General features: G+C 40.1%; 2 long non-coding RNA genes across 4 annotated transcripts; one reads left to right on the top strand and one right to left on the bottom strand.

Moving 5' to 3' along the window:
- Positions 1 to 1856: 1856 nt before the first annotated feature.
- LOC105083960 (uncharacterized) lies at positions 1857 to 13578 on the bottom strand. Of its 3 annotated transcripts, XR_006721449.2 has the most exons (5): positions 13399 to 13578; positions 12925 to 13055; positions 12099 to 12342; positions 7445 to 7510; positions 1857 to 6226 (listed from the first exon to the last, which is right to left on the bottom strand). It is a non-coding gene; the product is annotated as an uncharacterized LOC105083960 (long non-coding RNA). The 3 variants fall into 3 exon arrangements; XR_006721448.2 differs by lacking the exon at positions 7445 to 7510 and having other exon boundaries at positions 1859 to 6226; positions 13399 to 13567; XR_836656.3 differs by lacking the exon at positions 7445 to 7510 and having other exon boundaries at positions 1859 to 6226; positions 12925 to 12973; positions 13399 to 13566.
- LOC141574754 (uncharacterized) lies at positions 12259 to 23123 on the top strand. The gene is made up of 3 exons (XR_012501808.1): positions 12259 to 12366; positions 20782 to 21043; positions 22684 to 23123. It is a non-coding gene; the product is annotated as an uncharacterized LOC141574754 (long non-coding RNA).

Below are 23123 nucleotides of genomic sequence, written 5' to 3'. Positions count from 1 at the left end.
AAGCCTTGCAAGACTGTAAAGGATCAACTTATGCATCCCAAGTCTAGTTAATGACTGGGACTGGCAAATACATTTAAATAAATGCTTTTCTGGCTTTAGGGTTGGGACTATGTATGCAGGTCACACAGGTGAAGTAAACCCCCAACACTGTCACCTGCAACATGAAAGTAAGGTGATGCACTCCAGCTTGCACCGTTAGCGTGATTACCCGGTGGAGGAGGAGGGCGAAGCGGTTTCCCGGACAGTAGCTCTGAGGGCGCATCATGGATCCTGAAGGAGTCGTTCCTGGTCATAACCACCACTCAGCTCATTGTGAACAGGGCAGAGCGGGAGGCGCTGGGCAAATCTGAGGTCTCCTCACCCCCAGCCAACCCCGCCATTGGTCACGAGCAGCATGCCACACTGGCGCTGGTGCACAGTGCCAGAGGCACTTTTTTTTTAAATTGAAGTATAGTCAATTTATAATCTTGTGTTAATTTCTAGAGTACAGCATAGTGACTCAGGTAGATATACATCATGTATTCCTTTTCATATTCTTTTTCATTAGCTATTACAAGCTATTGACTATAGTTAACTTCAGCCTGAAGTCACTCTGCTAGATCCCCAAGGAGGGTTTTTCTCTTTACCGTGTGCCACCTGCCTCCTGAAGAGCTACAGAGCTTAATAGAAACCCACTTAACGGAAGCCCAAGGTGATCAATTTCTGAATGATCAGCTCACCCCTGGAAATGCCCTCCTCACACCTGCAGCTTGGGCAGCTCTGGTCCCAGCTGCTCTGCTGTCCCCAGGAGCTGGGGTTCCTGGCTCTTCCTGTGTCACTCTATTTTTAAAGTTGTTACTATTCTGGATGTGACTGTTGATATTTTCTTAGAAAGTTACCATTTTTTCTTGGCAGTACACATCATTTCTTTCTTTAAATGTCATGTCATGACCGCCAGGGTCCAGAACTTTTCCCAGGATAACTTCCCCCTGAGAGTTACAAAGGAAATCAGTGGGAAAACAAGATTTGCTTTTCGACTGTTTTTTTTTTCCCCTCCTTTCCAGAAGGGGGATTCTTGCAGCTTTTCTGATCTGTGTCCTGTAGCAAATATTTAAATGCTGTATCTTCCCACCTGCTTCCCTATCACACAGGAGCTCGTGGCAAGTCTTAGAGACAGGACAATTTTACAAATGAAGGAATGGAAGCTTTGAATGCCAGTGATTTTTTCAATACAGCTAGTAAGCAGAGGAATTGAACCTTGGATGTTTTGATGTGGTGGTGGTGGTGGTGGTGGTGGTGGTGGTGGTGGTGGTGGTGGGTGTGATTAATTGCGCCATGTGACATCATGTCATGTATCAGGAGCTGATGTAGCCAAACCGTTAAAACTGCAGGGCCCAGGAGACTGCCCAGCTGTGACTCTGGGTATGTCACACATCTCTCCCTGCCTCAGTTTCCTCATTGGTAAATGAGGATAATAATAGCACTTCTAAAATGAGGCAAATAATAATACCCAGCTCATACTTACATGTAAAATGCCTAAAACGGGGCACAGCACCTATTAGGTACTAAGTAATAAATCATTAATATTTGAATGTCTTAGTAATCAAACTTCCCCCATTTGAATTTATGTTTGAGATTTAATTTTAATTTTATTGTACCTTAATCCATTTATTTCTATTAAGAATTTTATTTTGGCATTTTGAATTGTAAGGGTCTCATAAGAACAAAAATCCAAATTATCAAAATGTATATTCTTAACATGTTCCCTTTCACTCCTGTTGCCTGTCATTCTCAGAGTCAACTCCTGTCCCCGAAGCAGCAGTAGCTGTCACTAATTTCTTTCTGTGTTTATGCTCAAGGATTTTCCTTGCATATACAGGGCAGTATGAATTTTTATTCCTCTGATCCACAAACTGTTTTTTACATGAACAGTAGCTTATTCTGTATGTTGTTCTTTCTTTTCTTTCTTAATACTAATCTTGAAGTTATTTCCGTATTCCTGTATGTAGAATATTCTCAAATTTTTTCTTTTCTTTATATTGAATTTTATAACTGCATCGTATTCTGTTGCATGAACACACCCTCCTGATGGACAGGTCAGCCATTTCCAATCTTTTGCTATTACAGTGATGGGATGAATGACTTTGCACAGATGTAATTTTGCATGAGTATATCTGTAAGATGAACTCAATAGGTGTCATTATTCAAAGAGTATATTTACTCTCGATTTGGATAGATACTATTACCTAAATTGCTTTCTATAAAGTTATGCTAATTTAAATTCTTGCCAGCAGTGTATGGAAGTATAAGAGTGGCTGTGTCCCTATAACTTTACCAACACTGGGAAAATTATGTTAAAATTTTAATTGACTTAGGGAAATTGGTATATTTTTGTTGATGAGTTTTCTTAAAAACATGGTTTGGATAATCACTTCTTTTAGTCTTTATTTCTGTCATTAGAGAACATTTTTAAAGTACTTTATATATAGCCCTTGCACATTTCTTAATGATACTTATTTCTAGAAATTTTATCACATTTTTCATAGTATAAATGGTAATTCTTTAATTTGTTGGTGTTTGCATGTATGAAAGTCATTGATTCCCACATACTAATTTTGTCCTCCATAATCTCACTGAATTCTCTCATGTATATAATGTTTTTTTCAGTTGATTCTCTTGGATTTTTTAGATATACAAGCATAGCTACAAATACTGATAATTCTATCTTTTCTTTCCATTTTTCACACTTCTTTTGTCAGTTCTGTTAGCTAGTAATTTATTACAATGTCAAACAATAGTGATAAAATGGGGTCCCTTTTCTTCCTGGCATTAAAGGGAACACTTGCAGTGTTTTCTCATTAAGTTTGGTATTGGCTACTGGGCTTACTTCATAAATTTGTATTAGGGTTCTCCATAGAAATAGAAGCAATAGAATTGTTCTGTTTCTGAAAGTTTATAATGAGGAATTGGCTTATGCAATTATGAAGGTTAAATCTCACGCCTGCCATCTGAAAGTGAGGGACTGAAGAAAGCCACGGGTGAAATACAGTCCACATTTGATGGCTTGAGAACCAGGCGAGACCACGATGTAAATCTCAGTCCATATATATGCAATTTTTTCCTGATATATGCTTATATATCTTATATAGTATCTGTCTTTTGCTCTTCCTGTTTTGAGTGCCTGTTATCAATTTAGTAAGTTGAATTATGTCAAATATCTTTTCAACATCTGAGATGACCAACTGACTTTTCTCTTTAAATCTATGATTATGATAAATTCTCTTAATATATTTCCTAATATTAAACTATCTTGGAATAGTTTAACTTCCTGGAATAAATCCCACTTGGTTATGGTGTATGATCCTTTAATGTGCCACTAATTTTTTTGTTGTTTCTAATATTTCACTTCGCATTTTGCATCTAAATTAATAAGTATCACTGGTATATGGTTATTCTTGTGTACCGTTGTTTTTTGTTATCAATGTTCTGTTCAATTCCTATAATGAATTTAGAAGGTTTCAAATTTATTTTAAATGTATTTACATGGAACTGAATTAAAAAAGTCTCTTGTGATTCTTTATTTTAGTTTGTGATTCTTCTTATAGCCTACAATTATTTCCTTCTTACTAGTTTCAGTTTCTTACGACCTCTCCAATTATTTTTTTTCTTGATTAGGCAATCTAGTAATTTATTCAGTTTTTGTTCTTGCTTTTTGTTTATTTATTTTTTCTAAGATCTAGCTTTTGGATCTATTTGTTGGTCCTACTGTTTTTTTCTGTTTCTTTTTTTTTTTTCTGGACTCATTAATTTCCACTTTTAGCTTTACTAATTCATTTCTTCTGTTTCCCTTCAGAAGTATTTTGTTTGTTCTTTTTCTAACTTCTTGAGTTGGATATTTAACCCATTTATTTTAATTCTTTCTTGCTTTCTGATATATGTATTTGAAGTTATCGATTTATAAGAATTTAAGGGTAAAAAGGTACATACTTTAAAGCATAACGTATTACACAGCCCAGTAACCATGTGTCCCCTGCCCTTCTCCTTAGTATCCTCCTCAGTAACTTTCACAGTGTTGGGCAGATACTATGTTCTCAATAATTATTTGATTCAACAAATGCAAACTAAACAAATACATGCCAGAGGATAGTGCCCCCTTCCCTTGTCCTTCCACCCTGCAATACAAGTCTCGTTGCGCCATATTGGTTAGCATGCCCCATGGACTTTGGCTTCAGAAGAAGCACTATGGTGCGTTAGCCAAAACGATTCCCTTGCCAGCCAAGTGTCCTGAGGATTGGCTGCTTGATTTCTCAACAGAAAAATATTTTGATAAACTGTTTGAGTTGGCACCAGTGCTTCCAGAGTTCTTGCCCAAGGGCACAGGGTTTATGTCCATCTGCAGATCTGCACAATAATGACAGCTTGTATTTATACAGGACCAATTTTTAGAAGAGTCTGGCATTCCTTACACTTTATCTTTCACCCTCTTACCATCCCAGAGAGGCAGCAGGAAGAACAATAGGAACACAAGGAGAAACTGGAATCCAAAGTCTCTTGCCAAAGGTTTTTATGTCCTGTCAGTGATGGAGAGGACCAAGCTGTGTGTGGTCTATAACCTTTTCCACATGAATCTAGTTATTTAAAATAATATACATTATTTATTATTTTATACATGTGTGTATATATTATACACATATACATATTAAACATGTTTAATATATAAAATCAGCTTTGAGTCATCATCTACATACAACTCACCAATTTTCCGTGCACAATCCCATGAGCATTAACAATGTATGCAATTATGTAAGCACCATGAGAATCCATTTCCATCATCCTCAAAACATTTCCAACATCTTAAAGAGATCTGTTGAGCCCCTTTACAATCAGTACAATTCCCCGTATTCCTGGCAACTGTGGAAATACCTCCTTCTTATCACTACAGTTTCGCTCTTCTTAGAATTTCATAGAAGCAGAATCATATACAACGTAATCTTTTGCAGCTGCCTTCTTTCACTTAGCATAATTCTTTAAAGCATGTTGTTGTATCATCAGTGGTTTGTTACATTCTAATGCTAAAAAGTGTTCCATTGTATGAATACACCAGTCTGTATAAACATTCACCGGTTGATGAATACTTGGATTCTTCACAGTTCTGGGTATTTAAAATAAAGCTTCCATGTACATTCATACAAGAATCTCTTTGTGAACATGTGTTTTCATTACTCTTGGATAAATGCCTAGGAATAGAATTGTGGGTCATATGGTATGTGCATATTGAACTTTATAAGAAACGAATTATTTCCCAAAGTGGACATACCATTTTTGCATTCCTGCCAGCAAAGGGAGTTCTGGTTCTTCTACATCCTCTACATGACTTAATTTAAGGCTTTCTAAAGGGAATGTAGTGGTTTCTCATTATGAATTTAATTTACATTTCATTAGTATATAATGATGATGTGAATATTTTTATGTGTTTTGCCATTTGTGTATCTTCTTTGGTGACGTATCTGTTCAAATTTTGCCAGTTTTTAAATTGGGTTGTTTGTCATTTTATTATTGAATTATAAGAGTTCTTTATATATTCTGAATACCAGATTTTAATTAGATGCATATTTGGCAAATATTTTTCTCGGTTTGTGGCTTGTCTTTTCATTTTGCTAACAATGTTTCTCAAAAGCAAAAGTGTCTGATCTTGATAAAGTTCAATGATTTATAGTGTATGCTTTATATAGCCTATTTAATAAGTTTTTGACTAATCCAAGTCCACAAGGTCTTCTATATTTTCTTCCAGAAGTTTTATAGCTTCCACTTTAAGTTTGTGATCCATTCTGATTTAATTTTTGTATATTATTGAGGTAAAGGTCAAGTTTCATTTTTAAAAGACATGTGGATATTCAATTGTTCCAGCATCATTTATCATGAAAATGATCCATTTGCAACCATTTTGAAAACCGCAGATCATATATGTTGGATTCTTTCTGATTATCTGTATGGATGATTGTGTTGTCTTCAATACAAGCCCATTTTTTCTTCTTTATTTCCAACGATATGCTCTTATTCATTTGACTTCCCTTATTAAACTGGCTGAGACCTCCAGTACAAAGCTGAATAGAAGTGGAGAGAGTAGACATTTTTCACGTGTTCCCAAATTTAAGGGGAAACACTCAGTTCTTCATCACTAAGAGGTGTCTGTTGCCACAGAACTTGAAGGATGTTTAGGGCAAGATGTTTCTGAGGCTGTCCAAACCTATACCAAGAGAGGACATAAGACAAAAATCTATTTGTAATTTATAAGAAAAAAATTCTCTGATACTCTTTCATGTCCCTCTGGCCACCAGATTTATGACAATCTTGTCCTTCCTCCTTTCCTAAGCTGAGACCTATCCAGAAGCTAGTTAATCATCCTCAGGTCACAGGAAATACAGTGGTGGAATGAAGAAGAGATTCCAGACCTAGAATTTCAGGCTCTTAATCTTTGGGGCTGGGGTGGGTGATCATGACAGCCTGTGAGCCTTTGTGGGAGAAACTTCACTCCAGGTAGGTCCAGCCCTGCTCCCTGGGAGAACTTCCAGTCCACTTATCCTCCATCATCCCTGTTCTTCCCCAAGGCCCTTATCTTGATACCAATGCCTCTCCCTGCCAGTGTGGTGAGAGGTGGCTTCAAGGCTAAAATAGCTTTTCCTAACTGTGCCCCAGCCTTGGATTTCCATCTAGAAAGATCAGGAACAGGTCCCAGAGGGATTTTTGTTTGTTCATTTGTGTGTTTTTTATTTGTTTGTTTGTTCAGATATCTTGTCAACCCACAGTGGTTGTTAATACTGAGATCTTCATACTGAAGCAGAAAAAGGTCTTATCATCTAACTTATGTAGCCCATTCCCAGAGGCTTAGGGTGTTGTTAACTACTAGGCCATTCTCACATACAGATAAAATATCTTCCAGCACAACTGGAGGGAAGGGATCTAGTTGGACTGCAGAGGCATTTGGTTCTTTGTTACTAGGAGATTTCCAATGAGACATAAGGATGGTTCATTGGGAAGGCAGAGACCAGGAGCTGGTTTATTGCAACAACAGCTGCTAAATGACAGATTTATTGTTCATCGGGCATCCTGAAGGTGGTGCCTTGGTACTTAGCTTCTCCTTATCTAGATGAACTGAGACTGAGATTTGGGGCTATCAATGTACTCCCAACCTTACACCATACTTTTTGGAGTCTTGCTTAGTGTATAATGCTGGTCTACTGGTTTAAGGTGGGAGTAGTTCTGTTCCCTGGACCTCATATGCTTGAAGCCCTGTGGTCATCAAACTTTCTCTGCCAGCAAGGCCAAGAGGGCTAAGAGAAAGCTGATGGAAATATCACAATTCTGTTTCAATTAGTAAGTCAGCCTGGTCAACAAGAAAGATGCCTACAGATTTTAATTGGTCTCGAGGGAGGAGAACAGAATGTTCTAAGATGTCCTTGCTTACCCTGATATTGCATTATCTGGGCCACAGGGCAGCTGTAATCTTTCCCCCAGGGCTCGGGAAGTCTGCCTAGAAATAACATTCAAATTCAGTGTTAACCTTTTGACCACCGTGTTGCTTCAAAACAGATGATCTTAATGAAGTTAGCTTTAGAAAGGCAAAGTCTCTCCCATTTGTGAATAGGTCAGTCTTATTCCTAGAATACTAACCCCCAAGGACACAAATGTCAGAGAGGGAAACTCCAACCAGAAGGCGATCAGAAATAGCCTAGATGAAATTTACATCTGTGTCCTCATGCTATTCTCACTCATAATTCTAGAAGCCAATCCCTCTACTTCTCAATGTCTTAGATTCTCCATTGGTATAATGGAGATGGTTGTGTCCTCTTAGAAAGTAATTTTGACTTAAAACCCTCAAGCTCATGGCACAAATCCTGACCGGTGCTAGGATACAGAAAGGTTTCACTCGCAAGTGATGCTACCATCTTCCATGAGCTTTTCTCCTACCTACATTTTCAACTGGTGAAACGCACATGCTGCTTGTTAGTCAGGATAAGCTAAGTTTTGCTGTGGCAGGAAACCTCCAAATCCCAAAGGCCTATTTCTCACTTTCAGGACAGTCTGATACAGGTCAGCCTGCTTTCCTTGGTGGCCACCTTTCGACAGTGGTGAGAATCTGAGTTGCTTCCATTTGGCAACTTTATCTCAGTGTTCTTTATTTCCAGCCATAGTGGCAGGAGAGAGAGGATGCGTGGCGCCTACATCCCTTTTACTGCCTCAGACAGCAAATGCCACGCATTACTTCACTCACATGCATGCCCATGAGCCAGAATTAGCCATATAACTTCATCAAAAGCTCAAGGAAGACTGGGAGATACTCAGGAGCTTATGGAATATTTGGGAAGCACTTGTCACATGTCACATACTCCATGAATGTTATTTGTTTTGCCGTGTCCAACCCAGGCAGGGATTCCAAATGATGATAAAGCCGTTCAACGATATTGCCAGGTGCTACCAACTAGAGATACAAAGATACCTAAAACCCAGGTCCAGCTTCAGGCATTCATAATTAGGAGATGGGAGTGGGAAAAGATGAAAATGAGTAAATTATTGGGATATATATAATTTCCTGGAGAATGGAGGAGGAAGAGATCAACTCTATAGTAGGTAAGGATCTATGAAGGAACAGACATGGAAGATGGTCCTGCAGTTCTTAAAGAAGAATTAGGACTTCACCAGGTGTTGGTGTTGGGATGAGTGAATCCCAAAGTAGAGAAAAAGGAGCCTAGAGTCAGACTTCCCTTCTTTTTGAGTCCAAGTCAACAGGGGACACGCTTTCAGTCCACTGGGTTAGGCCTGTGCTTCTTAAAGGAATGAGTTAATGAATGCTGAGACCTCCATTTCACAGCATCCTGAATGAACGGTAAAAATGAGAAGTCTTTTAGGAGAGGAAGTAGATAGAGTAAAGACTTTGAAGACAGAGCAGAGGAGAGGCCCCCACAAATGACTCCCTGCCAGGCTCACTCAGTGACATTTCAGGTGACACCAGTGGGCCTGTCTGATCTGGTATTCAATTATTTTGTCAGTAAAGCTTTGAGAGAATATAGCTGCTCTTGCCAGAGAGTCCGCCCCTCTCACTCATTGTTTACAACCCTGTCACCCTGAAAGACTGGCACTGTGGCCTAAGAAATTAGGACCCAAGCCCGAAAGCATTATTTCCATAAAACAACTGGACATATAGCAGAACCCTCTGGATGGAACTATCTCTTCAGAGGCTTGGGGAGCTACTTTTTTTCTTTATTGAAATACAATATTGTGTTAGCTTCTGGTGTACAGCATAGTGATTCAGTTATATATACATATATTTTCTTATTCATTTTAGGTTATTAAAAGATATTGAATGTAGTTCCCTGTGCTGTACAGTAGGGCCTTGTTGTTTATCTCTTTTATATATAGTAGTTTGTCTTGATGTGGGTACTTTCATAAAAGTTACTGATCAGAATACCTTGCATTTGTAGAGCATTTAATTATTTGCAAAGCACTTTTACATATCCATTAAGTGAACCAGTTTTAAAAAAAAACGGTATCGAGGAAAGTGTGGGAAATGGGCACTTCTTTGTATCACTAGGAGAAAACGTAAATTGCTGCAGCCTTTTTGGAAGGCAATTTGACAGTGTCTGCTCTGTAGCCTAGCAAGCATACTTCCTGGAATTTATCCTTTATGTTTGTTTAAAAGATAAAGATAAACACATCAGTGAGCTTGTTGCAGTATTATTTGAAATATTAAAAAAAATGAGGGAAAATCTTACTATCAATTGGGAATATCCAAATAATCCATTATATACAGGAATTATGAAGCTATGCGTCTGTTAAAAATGAGATGAATCTGATGTCTTGATATGGGAAGATGGTCACAATAAAGTGCTTAGTGAAAATCCCAAGTGTGTGTGTGCATGCTGCTTCCTTTCCTACAAGACTTTTCATTTTTACCATTCATTCAGGATGCTGTGAAATGGAGATGTGCATGTTGTGTGTTTATGTGTGTGTGTTGTGTGTGCATGTGTGTGTAGTCTGTATAAGAATAGACATTGCATCTACAATATCAGGGGCAGCTCTTGGGAGTGCGTTTGAGATTGAGAAGGATATTAAATATGTATTTCACATATTTCTTTATGAAAAAGCAAAACTGACCTCTTGCCCTGCTTTAGAAGCAAGACAGGCAGGGGGAAGGCAAATAACAACGAGCACTGTCAGAGTCACCTGTCCCCATCTTGTCCCCAGGGAAATGAGATCTTAAGCCAGTTGCTGTAAGTTGCTAATTCCTTGCAAAACATTTTTATTCGGACTTTTACAGTGGCTGATATCTTTGTGTAACTTTGCATTTGTGCTAGTCATTTGTCAAAACTGCTCTTTTCCCAGCTCCCAGCATGAATAAATAGCCTGTCATGTGTCTTTTCTTTACATAGCTGTGGTATATGTTTTTTTTTTTAATTTGATGAGCTATCCTTCCAAAACTCTAGTTCTCAATCATGCTTGCACATTGGAATCATGTGAGGAGTTTTTAAAACTATTCATTTGTGGGTTCTAACCCTCTCTCTGAAATCTTGGCTTTATTGGTGTGGGTAGGCAGGGCAACAAGAGTTTTAAAAATTTCCCAAGAAATTCTAATATACAACCAAAGCAGAGGGCCACTGTTCTAAAATTTAGGCTCACTTGTGAAACTTTTTTGCAAGTAAATGACTTTTATTTTTTTGCATGCTTTTTGTCTCTAAATCTTCTTTTCGGTAATTTTTTTCCAAATTATGTACAGTAATCATGTATTATTTTATAAATTCAGGAAAAGAATAAAGAAAAATGTTTTCTATGTAAAACATAACCATATTGTTACTGATTTTGAGAAGTTTAGATTTTTTTCAACACTGTGAAATAGATGACAATTATGCACTATCTCCATTTATCAACGAGGAACCTGAGGCACAGAAAGGGTAGTTGATTTCTATGGTTCTGTAGTTCAAGTTCTATAGCTCCTAAATGGCAATGCTAGAGTCAAACCCATGTCATCTCACCTAAGGTCCCGGAATCTTTGGACTTTATTTCACTGCCAGCACCATAGGGCTAAGATCTGACCATAAATGAGATTTCTTGCTAACCAGCGGCAAGAAATTGGGAAAAATGGAAAACCCAGTGGAAATAGTTACTGGTTAAGAATGACAGAATTTGGGCTTTAAGTCTTACTCTTCCACTATCAGCCATGCAACAATCTCCTTACCTCCCTGGTCTCCAGTTTTTATCACCTTCTCCATTTATATCTGCTTGAACTCCCCTCTGTGCTGCTCTATATGGGGCAACCACTAACCACATGTGTCTGGCATGACTGAAGAATTGAATTTTTAGTTTGATTTAAATTTAAATTACTTTAGATTAAAATTTATATAGCCACATATAACTAGTGGACCTATCTTGGCAATGCAGGGTGATTTTTAGAGGACAGCCCACCCACCCAGAGAATTGTTATATCACAGGAAAGATGTTGACACTCTGCTTATAAATAGTGTAAAAAGTAAGCCAGACAGAGAAAGACAAATATCATATGATATCACTTATATGTGGAATGTAAAAGAATGATACAAATGAACTTATTTACAAAACAGAAATAGACTCACAGACATAGAAAACAAACTTAGGGTTACCAAAGGGGAAAGGCAGGTGAGGGGATAAATCAGAAGTTTTGGATTAACAGGTACACACTACTATATATAAAAGAGAGAAATAACAAAGACCTACTGTATAGCACAGGTAACTGTATTCAATATCTTACAATAACCTATAATGAAAAACACTGAAAAAGAATATATATATATAAATATATACATGTATAACCAAATCACTTTGCTGTACACCTGAAATTAATACATTGTAAACCAACTATACTTCAGTTTTTAAAAATGCTTGAGAAACATTACATACAGCACAAAGTAAAAACCATTCAGCGTGGCATTTCCAGTCGAGCTGTTCTATCTATCTCTGCAGTTACATTCCAGTGGTACCAGCACAATCATCAGGCTCTAAAAGACTATCACTTTTCTCATTCTCACATCAAATGCCTGGCCACCATTCTCCTGAGTTCCACCCACCCTTCAAGACACAGCTGAATGTACCTCATCTGTGATGACCTTTGACTCTTCCACTCCTCCCTCCTCAGCTCCCCAGTGAAATGAATCACTCTCTCCAGCACTTCCAGCATCCATCTTATTACATTATGGTTAGTGATTCAGGTCTGATAGGGAGACAGTGACAGGCAGCTCAGTGCAGTTTGGTCAGTCTTCTGGTGGAGAGAGATCCAGGGTGTTGTCGGCACCCAGAGAAGGGACCACTGTAGTCAAGCTGGAGAGAGTGGGTCCTCTGAGAAGCAGATGAGAAGACAGGGTAAGTGAGCAAGAACACTTATTAGGGGCAATGCCTGGGAGAGAAAATAGGACAGGAGCGAGAAGAGGCTGAAAGGACCATCAGACCACACTAAAGACATGCCCTGGACTTCAGAGCAGCATCTGGCCCTGAGCCCAGTATGCTCCCATAATCAAAGGCTGAGAGGTGCATTTATCCCAACCACAGAGTGTGATGCACTAAGTAAAAGTACCTGTGAAGTCAGTTTACAAGTGATTGAGCACTGTACAAATAACAGTTGTCTTCACTGTAAACCTCCAGGAATGAGTATTATGGTAACATCAGGAGAACATCTCAGAGCTAACAAGGAAGCCAGCAGATGGAAATTAACCAATTAAACTACAGATGTTGTTTTTGAAATCGAATAAGAGATGGCATGAAAAATGCAGGCTTTTGTTTTGCTATCAAAAGTTCTTTCTAAATAGATTTCTGTCTTGGATTTGGCAACTGGCGGGGCTGTGAAACTCCTTTCCCCTTGGGTCTTTAAAATTGTAAACAAGCAAGCAACAAGAATTGAGGAAGTATCCGCCATGTGCTTACCCGTGTGCTGGATGCCGTGGGGAATTAGGACCATTGGAGGAAGCCAGAGCTGTGGAGGAGCACATGGGGGAGGTGAGACCATGATCATAAGTGACAGGAAGCTCAATGAACAGGACTAAGTAGGTACAACCCTATAATGTGGAGAGACAAAACATCACCTGCTCTGACAAAGGAAATAGAGCCTTGCCCTTGACCAGGAAACCATGTGGACTCCACCCAAAGATGGTGCTGTCACTCCCCTAGTCAAATATAAGCAATTGACAGATCTTAGAAATGACAAAAACAAAATTAAAATGGGAGTGAAATCAGTCAGATGGAATGCATGGAAATCTGAAATGAAAATATTATCATTAGGTGGCTGAGTAGGACCTTCCTTAAGTGTCTGGACACCAAGTCCCACTGGTCACCCAAGCTTCTGGAATAAAGTCATGTTTCACTCTGAGTTGCTGAGCCACTGACCTGAGCTTTACTCACCCTGTCCTCCATGCTTCCCAGGTGAGGGGCAGTTTCCGTGCTCTTGCAGCCGTAGATGGGTCTAATCGACACTCCCACCCCCAGGCCTGGCCTCAGATTCCCTTTTCAGGGAGAGAGAGGCTCAGGCTGAGTCATCCCAGTGATAAACGCTGTAGTCACTCGAGGGAGGTGTCCCCAGCTGCCCTGGCTGGAGGGCAACCAAGTGAGTAACCCTGCCAGTGTCACGTGGTCCTGGAACGGAGCTGGCTTCTGCCCGGGCCAGGTCCGTGCAGTGAGCAAGGTTACTAACAACATACACACAGACCCTGACAGCGCCCTTGAGGGGACTGGAGGTCTGTCTGGGGGGCTTGCAGACTGAACAATTGAACTAGCAGATGGAAGGCTTATGAGCCAGTGGACAGGCAACTGAAACTGACATAAGTGAGTTCCTAGAGAAGAAAGTTCCTGGAGAAGCGTTGTCTGGGAATCTCTGGGTGCAGATCTCTGGGAATAATCTGCTCCTTTTCCCACATTGCCTCCCCCCCCTCAGCACAGCTCTTGTGGCTGACAAAAAACTGCTAGCAGCTTTCTATCTAAATTCTGGACTTCCAAGAAATAAAATTACAAAGGCTCCTCTTGCCCAGGGAAAAGAGGGACAGCGATCATTTCCAAGGTTCGGAATGCTACAGAGGCTGTTTTCTGTTCAGCCCGTGTGAGGGGGAGATAAGGCAATGCACTTAGAGAATCAGAGTGTCAGGATCTTGGCCTTATTTCATAGGTCCCAATTAAATGTATTCAAAATATGCCTGCAATTTGCCCCTAAAGTTTGAAGAAGAATAGAACAATCTGTGGCAATCTTATTTTGGTTTGTTTTTCTGGGGAAAAAAAAAAAAAAGACGGAGAACAGATAATAAAATCCATATTAACTTAAGGAGGATATTCTGCAAATACATCCCCTACTATTACAACTTACCCCACCCAAGACATATTCCAGCACATTGCATTTGAATCTCCACCTTTCTAAATCAACACTGCTTGGAACATTTTTATTTGCACAAACATATTTTTTACTTTAGTCAACTTACAACCATTCCTAAAAGAGGATTCTTTATACACAGTTGATAACAAAAAAAAATTTCGTCCTATCTAAATTCTGGACTTCCAAGAAATAAAACTATAAAAGTTCCTCTTGCTCATTGTAACCTGGTCAAATAATCAGTATTCAGTGGAGCCAGCCACAGTAGGCTTTCTTGCAATAAAACTGCCTAGATAATCATCATTCAATTACTTATAGAAAATTTATTTTACATCCAGCGTGAGCTGGAGACAACATAACAGAGTAGGTGGATAAGCTTTGAACCCCACATATCTGGGTCCCAGCTGTGCAGTACACTAGCTAGTCTTACATTGGACAAGGTACTAAGCGTCTGAGTTTTTTCCTTAGTAAAATGGATATATTAATTATGATTTCATCACTCGTGGTAAGGATTCAATTAAATAAGTGAATATATGTAAAGTTCTTAGCTCAATGCCTGGCACATAAAAAGTGGCCAATAATTGTCAGCTCTTACTATGATAAGGATGGAATGAGGTTCAAGAGATGCGAAAATACAGTTCCTAAATTTAAGACACCTCTCATATGTTCAGGAGTCAAAATCAACATTCATAAAACATGATGAACATTGACAAGTGGTATTGAAACAAATGCTAAATTGTTGATTCAGTCTGTCATGGTTTTGGGACTTGCCAAAGGTCTTTGTGTATTTATGCACACCAATGCTGAGTTACAATAGGGTATCTTCTGTGGATATTAAGCACAAAATTAAATTAATTACATTTTGGCAAATTAAACTAAATGTGTTGATTACACTGATTGCAAATTGAATACAGAAATACTTCATGTATTTTTTCATTTCAAGTATTTCCAAATATTTGGACATCGAACAGAAGGAAAGAGGGCTATTCTTTCTTGCATAATTTAAGGATACATGTTGGTTTCATGTTGAGGGCATTTCCAAGCTGATGAACTAACAATTATCCTCTCTGCACAGTTTTCTTGTGGGCCTGAAGTTATTGTTATGCTGTTGGTCACAGCTCCCAAGAATGGGTCACAGATAAGAGGCAAAACTGCAAGCCAGGCCACAACCCATAATTGAGCACACATGCCTAAATTTAGACTTTCTTTCCTAAGTGAGTTTTTGTTGGGTGAGGGTTCAGGGAACACATCCATCAAATGTTGTTCCAGGCACAATGTCACCCTCCCCATAATTTCAGAGTAAACAAACCTCAACGAATGGCAGGCATAAAATACGGTAGACAGGGTCAAGACCACTAAGAGTCTCTTGCATGACCCTCATATATGCACCAGGGAAAGAGGAGTCATAGCAGGGCCCTACTTGACAGGGAGGTCACTGCCCTGAGGCACAGGACCAAAGCACAGGACGAGATGTAGTGACTGCTGCGTGGTCAGGGATCTGCGCCCTTCCCCTTACCAGGCTTTGACATTGGACTTTTCCTCAAGGGCTGAAGCTGCCCTCCATCCCTCTACCCTATTTATCTGGCTCTGGATTAGAGCCTAGATATTCAACATAGTCTCCAGGAAGAAATTTAGAACCTGAGACTCTTGGGGTTCCAGGCGACCTTAAAGATGATCCCATTCAAGGACCGTTCTGAAGCGTGAATTCCTTCTGTTCCATCTTCCAAAGCAGTTGATCAGCTGCTGTGTAAGAGCAGCTGCTGGTGGGGAATTGGTCCCTTTATAGATGCAGACTTCTCTCTCAGGGCTATTCTTGCACGTTATCGATTAGCTCCTAGATGGAGAAGCTCTTGGTGAGTGACTGCCCCACTTACCTTTGTGACCACAATGCCTAGTACAGAATCCAGTGCATAGCAAGTGCTTGTTGAAAATAATAATAACTAACAATTACCAAGTGCTTAGTATATGCCAGATCTGATATTCATTATTTCCCCCACCTTAGTCTCACTTAGTCCTCAAAACAGCCCTTTGTGATAAGTTTTCTATTTTTTTTAATTGAAGTACAGTTGATTTACAACGTAGTGTTAGTTTCAGGTGTATAGCAAAGTGATTCAATTATACATATACATTTATGTATTCTTTTTCATATTCTTTTCCATTATAGGTTATTATGAATATAGTTCCCTGTGCTATACTGTAGGTCCTTGTTGTTTATCTACTTTATGTATAGTAGTATGTATCTGTTAATTCCAAGCTCCTAATTTATCCCTCCCCATCCTTTCCCCTTTGGTAATCATAAGTTTGTTTTTGTGTCTGTGAGTCTATTTCTGATTTGTAAAAAATTTCATTTGTATCATTTTTTCAGATTCCACATATAAGTGATATTATATGATGTTTGCTTTTCTCCATCTGACTTACTTCACTTAGTATGATAATCTCTATTTCTATCTTTGCAGAATAAAAAAAATGAGATTCAGAGAGCCTAAGTAAATTGCCTCAGGTCACATAGCTAGTTACTGACAGAGTGAGGATTTAATACAAGTGTGCAGCTCTGAACTTGAGCACTTAATTGCTATTTGGGGTCAATGAAATAATAAATAAATGAGAAAAAAGCAGGTGACCTGTATCTCCTGCCATTGATCTTAAATCTCCGTTTGTGGCTGGTCGAATCCCTCTTCCATATGACATGAGTCACGTCTGAAGACCGCTTTGAATTGTCTTTGCCTTTTCATCTTCCTCTGTCTTTGTCTTTTTCAGGCTATGTATCGTTACTTATATGTTCCTTATATGAATGGTTTCAAGTCATTTCATGCTCCAAATATCTTATAGGGACTCAACTAGTGAATTTATTTTCAATTCTTTCTTGGCTACCAACATCTCACTGTTTATCTGGTCAGATTCCACAACCACTGCCCTTTCCCGCATTTGGTGGGCATCGTCCTGATGGGCTCTTTCAGTGGGCCAGGATTCCTCCAAGGCATGTCCAGTGGGGTAGGGTAGTTTTTGCATTGCAAAGTCAACCTCTAATTCTTCACTGACCATTTACTAGCCCCCGGGCCCCACTGTGCTACCTGGAAATACTAAGTAATAAGACTCTGCCCCATTATCCACCAACACACACACCTGGCTTTCCCATAGATGCTGCATTGATGAATCCCGATGCATTCCCCCTCACCTTAAGGCCCTGGACCCATTCTTACGGATTAAATGTCTAAGAAGACTGAACATCTGAGTTCTCTTCCGTACTATCTAGGTCATGTCTCTGTATCTCTATCTGCATCTACCTCTGTAGATCTAGACCTTTACATCATCATCTCACTGGATACTCAGAACAGCCCTTTCTAAGATTTGATGAAAACATCCTAACTCAGCTACAAGACTTACAAAGGAGATGCAACCAATCAGTGACAGATCAAGAGCCAGGACAAGGACCCCAGATTTCTGGCCCCCAGTTCACGCTAAGTGAGGCATGGGGACTAGAGGGCAGCTAAAACTTCTGGATCTAGGCCACAAGTCATGAGCAGAATGTTTGTTTGCTTTGTGAGGTGAGGTGTCCCATGGCATATAGAAGACCTTCAATAAACACTTCTTGTCTGAATAAAAATCTTAAAAAATGCATTATGAAGTCTCCAATGTCTAAAAGAAAGCTTCATTCATTCATTCATTCATTCATTTATTCATTCATTCACAGAGAGGCGGTGAGCACCTAGCATGGACATAGTAGTGTTCTACTGGCGCCATGAAACTACAGGAATGAGCCATTCCTACATAAGGAGGATAGTAATGATAAGAGCTGAGCTTTGCAATGCTTATTATGCCTTTGTGCAGTATCATCCTGAGCATCTTGCATATTGTAATTTATTTAATCTTTACAACATCTTTTAGGAATGAGCATATGATTCTTATTCCTACTTTACAGATGAAAAAGCCGAGGTGAAGAGAAGTTAAGAAATATGCCTAAGGCCACACAGCACGTTTGGCAGAGCCAGATTTTAACCTGGGCTCTCTGGCCCCGGGGTCCATGAACTTAACCCCCAGTGCTACACACTTGTCAAAACAGGAAGAAAAATAGCATTAAAAAAAATCCGACTCCTTGCCAGGTACTGACCCAACTAGACCCTTCTGCAAAACATTAACTGTTTCCTCCTTACAATAATCCAGTAGGTTGATACTTTATCACCATCTTGTTATTAAAGAACATTAGTGACTTTCTCAACACCACCCAGCCAGCAAACTGTAACAGGAGTTGGAAATGCCAAGGGCTGCGGGAGGTGGGCAATAGGAGTGCCATGGGGGTCCATGGGAGGCAGATGTTGCTTCCAGATGAGGGAGTTCACAGCCCATTCTCTGCCCCCATCATCATCCCCTTTGGCTCCCTGTTGTCTTGGCTCATGGGTGGAGTCGTTGCTGAGGACTCAACCTTCCCTTGGTTATCTAGCGGACAGCAGTGGCCAATTTTGGAATCTCAAGCCCTTTGCTTGTGCTTCTAGCAGATGACCTGGGTTAGATTCAAGATCCTTCATCCAAGGTTCATTCTAGAATTACCTGGTATTTCAGTTATAAAGCAGAGGTGCTTTAATTTCTAACACAGAAGTGAATTTTCTCTGAGGGCACATTTCCAGGGATCTGAAGGCCTCCTTTTTCACAGAGAAGGGAGGCACTCAGGGCAGGCAGGCAGAGAGAAAGGTGCCTCAAGACTCTGGTCTTGAGGTGCTGCAGAGCAGTGAGGAAATCCGTTTGCCGTTGTTTGGCAGGTGAACGCATGGCCTTGGAGCAGAGCCCGGGTTGTGTGGTCTTCTCGGTGGACAGTAAGCTGCAGTGGCAGGGCTGTCTCTCAGGATTAAGCTCTTAATTGCGCCCTACAGCTGTGGCCTAGGATGGGGGTGCCCTCAGTCAGTAAATGAAGCAGAAAGCATTGCTCTCTGTGTTCCTTTGACGATGCGATTTGGTTGATTCTCCAGGAATAAACAAATCTACAGGGCTACCAAAAGCCACATGAGTGTTACCTCAATCTTAAAGAAAACTAAACGCAAAAGGCATTGTGTCTAAACGTTGACCAGATGTGTGAAAAACTTATTTTAAGGAACGGTACTGTGACTCACTGAGCAATAATGCCTGGGTCCTGCTGTTTTAAATTACCTTTTGATGGTTTAAAACATCCATGTGTTGTTCTAGTGGGAAGACCGCATTGGAATGTTGCAATCTGAGTTCAGGGTATGAGTTTTAGACAGAGCACTTCTGTGCCTAAAGAGCACCACTCAGGGGCTTAAGGACTGAGAGCCAAGTTTGACTCTGTGTCCCAAGTTCTGGTCTTTTTTATTTTATTTTAGTCTCCTGTACATCTTATTATGCTTTTGTCCACTTCCTCTGCTAGGAAACTGGTCCAGGCCTCACCCCCATGACCCCACTTCCAGGTTAACCTTCTAACAAGTCCCCCTGCTTTCCATCCTCCTGCCACTTCACATAATGCTGCCACACATCTCCTTCCTGCCTGCCTTCCTACTCTGCGTACGTTCTTTCATTCTGTCTTCCTTCTTTCCCGCTTTCTTACTGGTGAATGTCTAAATCTTGTGCCATGTCAGATAATCCACTGGAATTTTGAAAAACGAGGAAGATAGCCTCTGTACAAGGCTTACAGAGGAGGAGGGGGAAGAAGGGTGGGCGTAATAAACTGAATGCTTGTGTCTTCCACAAACTTGTGTGTTGGAACCTAACCCTAGAGTGATGGTATTTGGAGGTGGGGCCTTTGGGAGGTGGTTGAGAAATGAAGTCAGAGCCCTAATGAAGGGGATTGGTGCCTCTTATAAAAGAGACCCAGAGAGATCCCTCGTTCCTTCCACTGCATGAGGCTATAGTGAAAATCAGTTATCCATGAATCAGAAGATGGGCCCTCGCTAGGAACAAATCTGTTGGTGACCTGATCTTGGACTTCCCAGCCTTCAGAGTTATGAGAAATAAATGTTTGTTCGTGATAAGCCACCTAATCTATGGCATTTTTCTTACAGCAGCCCAAATGGACTAAGCCAACAGATAAACCATTAAGTGTAATACAAATGTTGTAAATTCTACTATAGAAATGTACATGAGGCTCAGGTGGAAAATCCAAAGCAGAGAGTGATCATGGAAGGCTTTATAGGGGAGAAGGTATTTGAGTTGGGTCTTAAAAAGATAAGTAGGTGTTCTCAAGAGAGAGAAGACAGAAGAGAACATTCCATGCAGGTGAGGGCCTGAGACTTGAAGCAACCTGTCCTTTAACAGGATTTGAAGATAAGGTGGTGAAAAATAGGACTAGAGAGTTAGGACAGGCTAGACTATGTTGGGTTGTATATGCAACACTAAGGCCTATATAGTTAGGTGCCAGGGGAGGATTTGAAGAGGGGATCAATATATTTGGATTTTCATTTTGAAAGGTCACTATGGTTGTTCAGTGCAGGGTAACTGAAAGAAGCAAGACTGACAGCAGAGTGAAGACTATTAGATATGGAGCCCAATGGTCCATGGGAGAGATGATCAACTCCTGAATCCAGAAAGTGGCAGTAAATTTGAAGAGAGGGGATGGGTAAGAAAAGTGAAGAAAAACAGAATCAACAGAACATGGGCAGTGACTGGAATGGATGCATAAAGGAAAGAGAAGAACTGAGGTCAACTCCAAGTTAATGAGTGACACCAATATCCACTTAGCCACAGGAGGTAAGAGAAACAGAGGAGCAGATCACAGGAAGTAGAATCAGGGATGGATTGTATCTGAGGGGCCCAGGAAACACTGAGGCAGACACGTCCAGCAGGTAATTGTCAATACAGACAAGGTGTTCTCATGAGCTCTGATTTTCAGCTACAGGTTGAGAGTCATGTTCAAAATGCTGTGTTTAAACCCCGAGAGTGGGTGAGACCCCCAGTGGAGAGTACAAACAAAGGAAAAAGGCCAAAGATAACCTATGCAATGTCAGGGTCTAAGAGCTAAGACGAGAAGGAGAAATCTGCAAAGACAAGGGGGAAAACTAAGAATGAACTCTGTCATGCAAGCGAACGAGAGCGTTTTTAATAATGGCTGGATAGTCAAGTGTTATAAAACTGATGAATCACATGAAATGAAGGCAGATTTTTCATATCCTCTGCTCCTATCACTTTCAAGGTTCTTAGAACATCAATCAGGGTCATTTATGATTGATGTCGACTTCATTGCTCAAAAGTATTCCCCATTTCTTCTTTATACTGGCTTCTTCAAAGGTGCCAGATTCCTGGAGGCTTACTTTCCCTCCCCACTTCTGATCAAGCTCCAGCCTTCCTTCAAAGCCTGTTCAAGGATTAACTCCTCCTTGAAGTCACCCACTACTGTGATTTCTCTCCCCAGAACTTTGTCAGTGGAAGTTCAGCCTCCCAATAGTCTTTGATATAAAGGATTTTAAGCTTTATCCCTCCAGTGACCAGGTCAGCAGACTCCCACTGCTATCAGTTAATGTCTGACCAAGACCTTCCAGTATCTGAAGTGCTCTCACATATGTTTTCTCATTTAGTTCTTACAGTATCTCCATAAAGTCAGAATTAACATCATCTCACTTTACCTTTGAGGAAACCAAGTTGACCTAGGGTACAGATCATTCAATGGTAAAATCTTCATAAACCATCTTAATCTTAATAAATATTGATGATGATAAAGGAAAAACTATTTCTTCTCAGCAGCAAAGGCTAAAGCTTTTCAGCTGACGAGACGTATTCATCTGCTATTGCTGCTATAATGATTTAGTAAAAGCTTAGTGGCTTAAGACTGCACATTATCTCACAGTTCTTAGATTAGAAGCCCATGTGGGTCTCACTGGCTAAAATCAAGGTGTGGGCATTTCTTTCTGGAGGATCTGGTGGAGAACCTGTTTCCTTGCATTTTGCAGCTTCTGAAGCCACACCCATTCCTTGGCTCATGATCCCCTTCCTCCATCTTCAAAGCCAGCAATGTTACATCTTCCTGACTGTTCTTCCATAGTCATAGCTCTCCCTGACCACAGCTGGGAAAGGTTCTCTGCTTTTAAGAACCCATGTGATTAGATTATGTCTGCCAGGATAATGCAGTATATTCTCCCCATCTCAAGGTCCTTAATTCAATCACACCTGCACCTTTTCCACATAAGGTAACATATTTACAGGTGCCAAGGATTAGAATATGCATGTCTTTGGGAGGCCATTATTCTGTCTACTGCAGATGAATTTTCCTGGCCTTTAGTTAGTTCTTGAAATATGGAGACGATGAAGGAGAAAATGATGTCACTTTCTCCAGGATCTAAGGTACCTAATATTTGGAAGTGAAATTTTTTTTTTTTTTTTTATATTTTTTGTAGGTGTTTAGAAACTTCATGTGAAAACTGGGAGCCAGTGAGGACACTGCAACATTGTGCTGAAATGGTTCCCAAATCTGTATCCTAGTCATGATATGCAGTCTAAGGGGCAGACTCATATTTCCAAATATCTTCACCTGACTATTAGCCTGTTTAGCTAAGCTATATTTACAGAGCCACAGATAAACCTCAAATGCAGCAGGTCCCAAACAGAATGCACTGTGCCCTAGTCCTTTTCTCTTCTTCTGTTCCTAAACCCCATTAATAGTCATCATTCACTCCTTCCTCTGATCACTGGGGTTAATTTCAGCTCTTCTTTTCCCTTCATCCCATACAGCCATGGACCAATAAACTCTATTACTTCCACCTTATGTCTGTGTCTAGAAGTTGGCTTTCCCCCCATTGTCAGTTCTTTTTTTATTACAGTGTCTTCATTTTATACC

This window comes from Camelus bactrianus, chromosome 23 (assembly GCF_048773025.1).
Source record: "Camelus bactrianus isolate YW-2024 breed Bactrian camel chromosome 23, ASM4877302v1, whole genome shotgun sequence".
Taxonomy (NCBI): Eukaryota; Metazoa; Chordata; class Mammalia; order Artiodactyla; family Camelidae; genus Camelus; species Camelus bactrianus.
The sequence above is the reverse complement of the archived record's forward strand: the minus strand, read 5'-3'. Positions and strand labels throughout refer to the sequence as shown.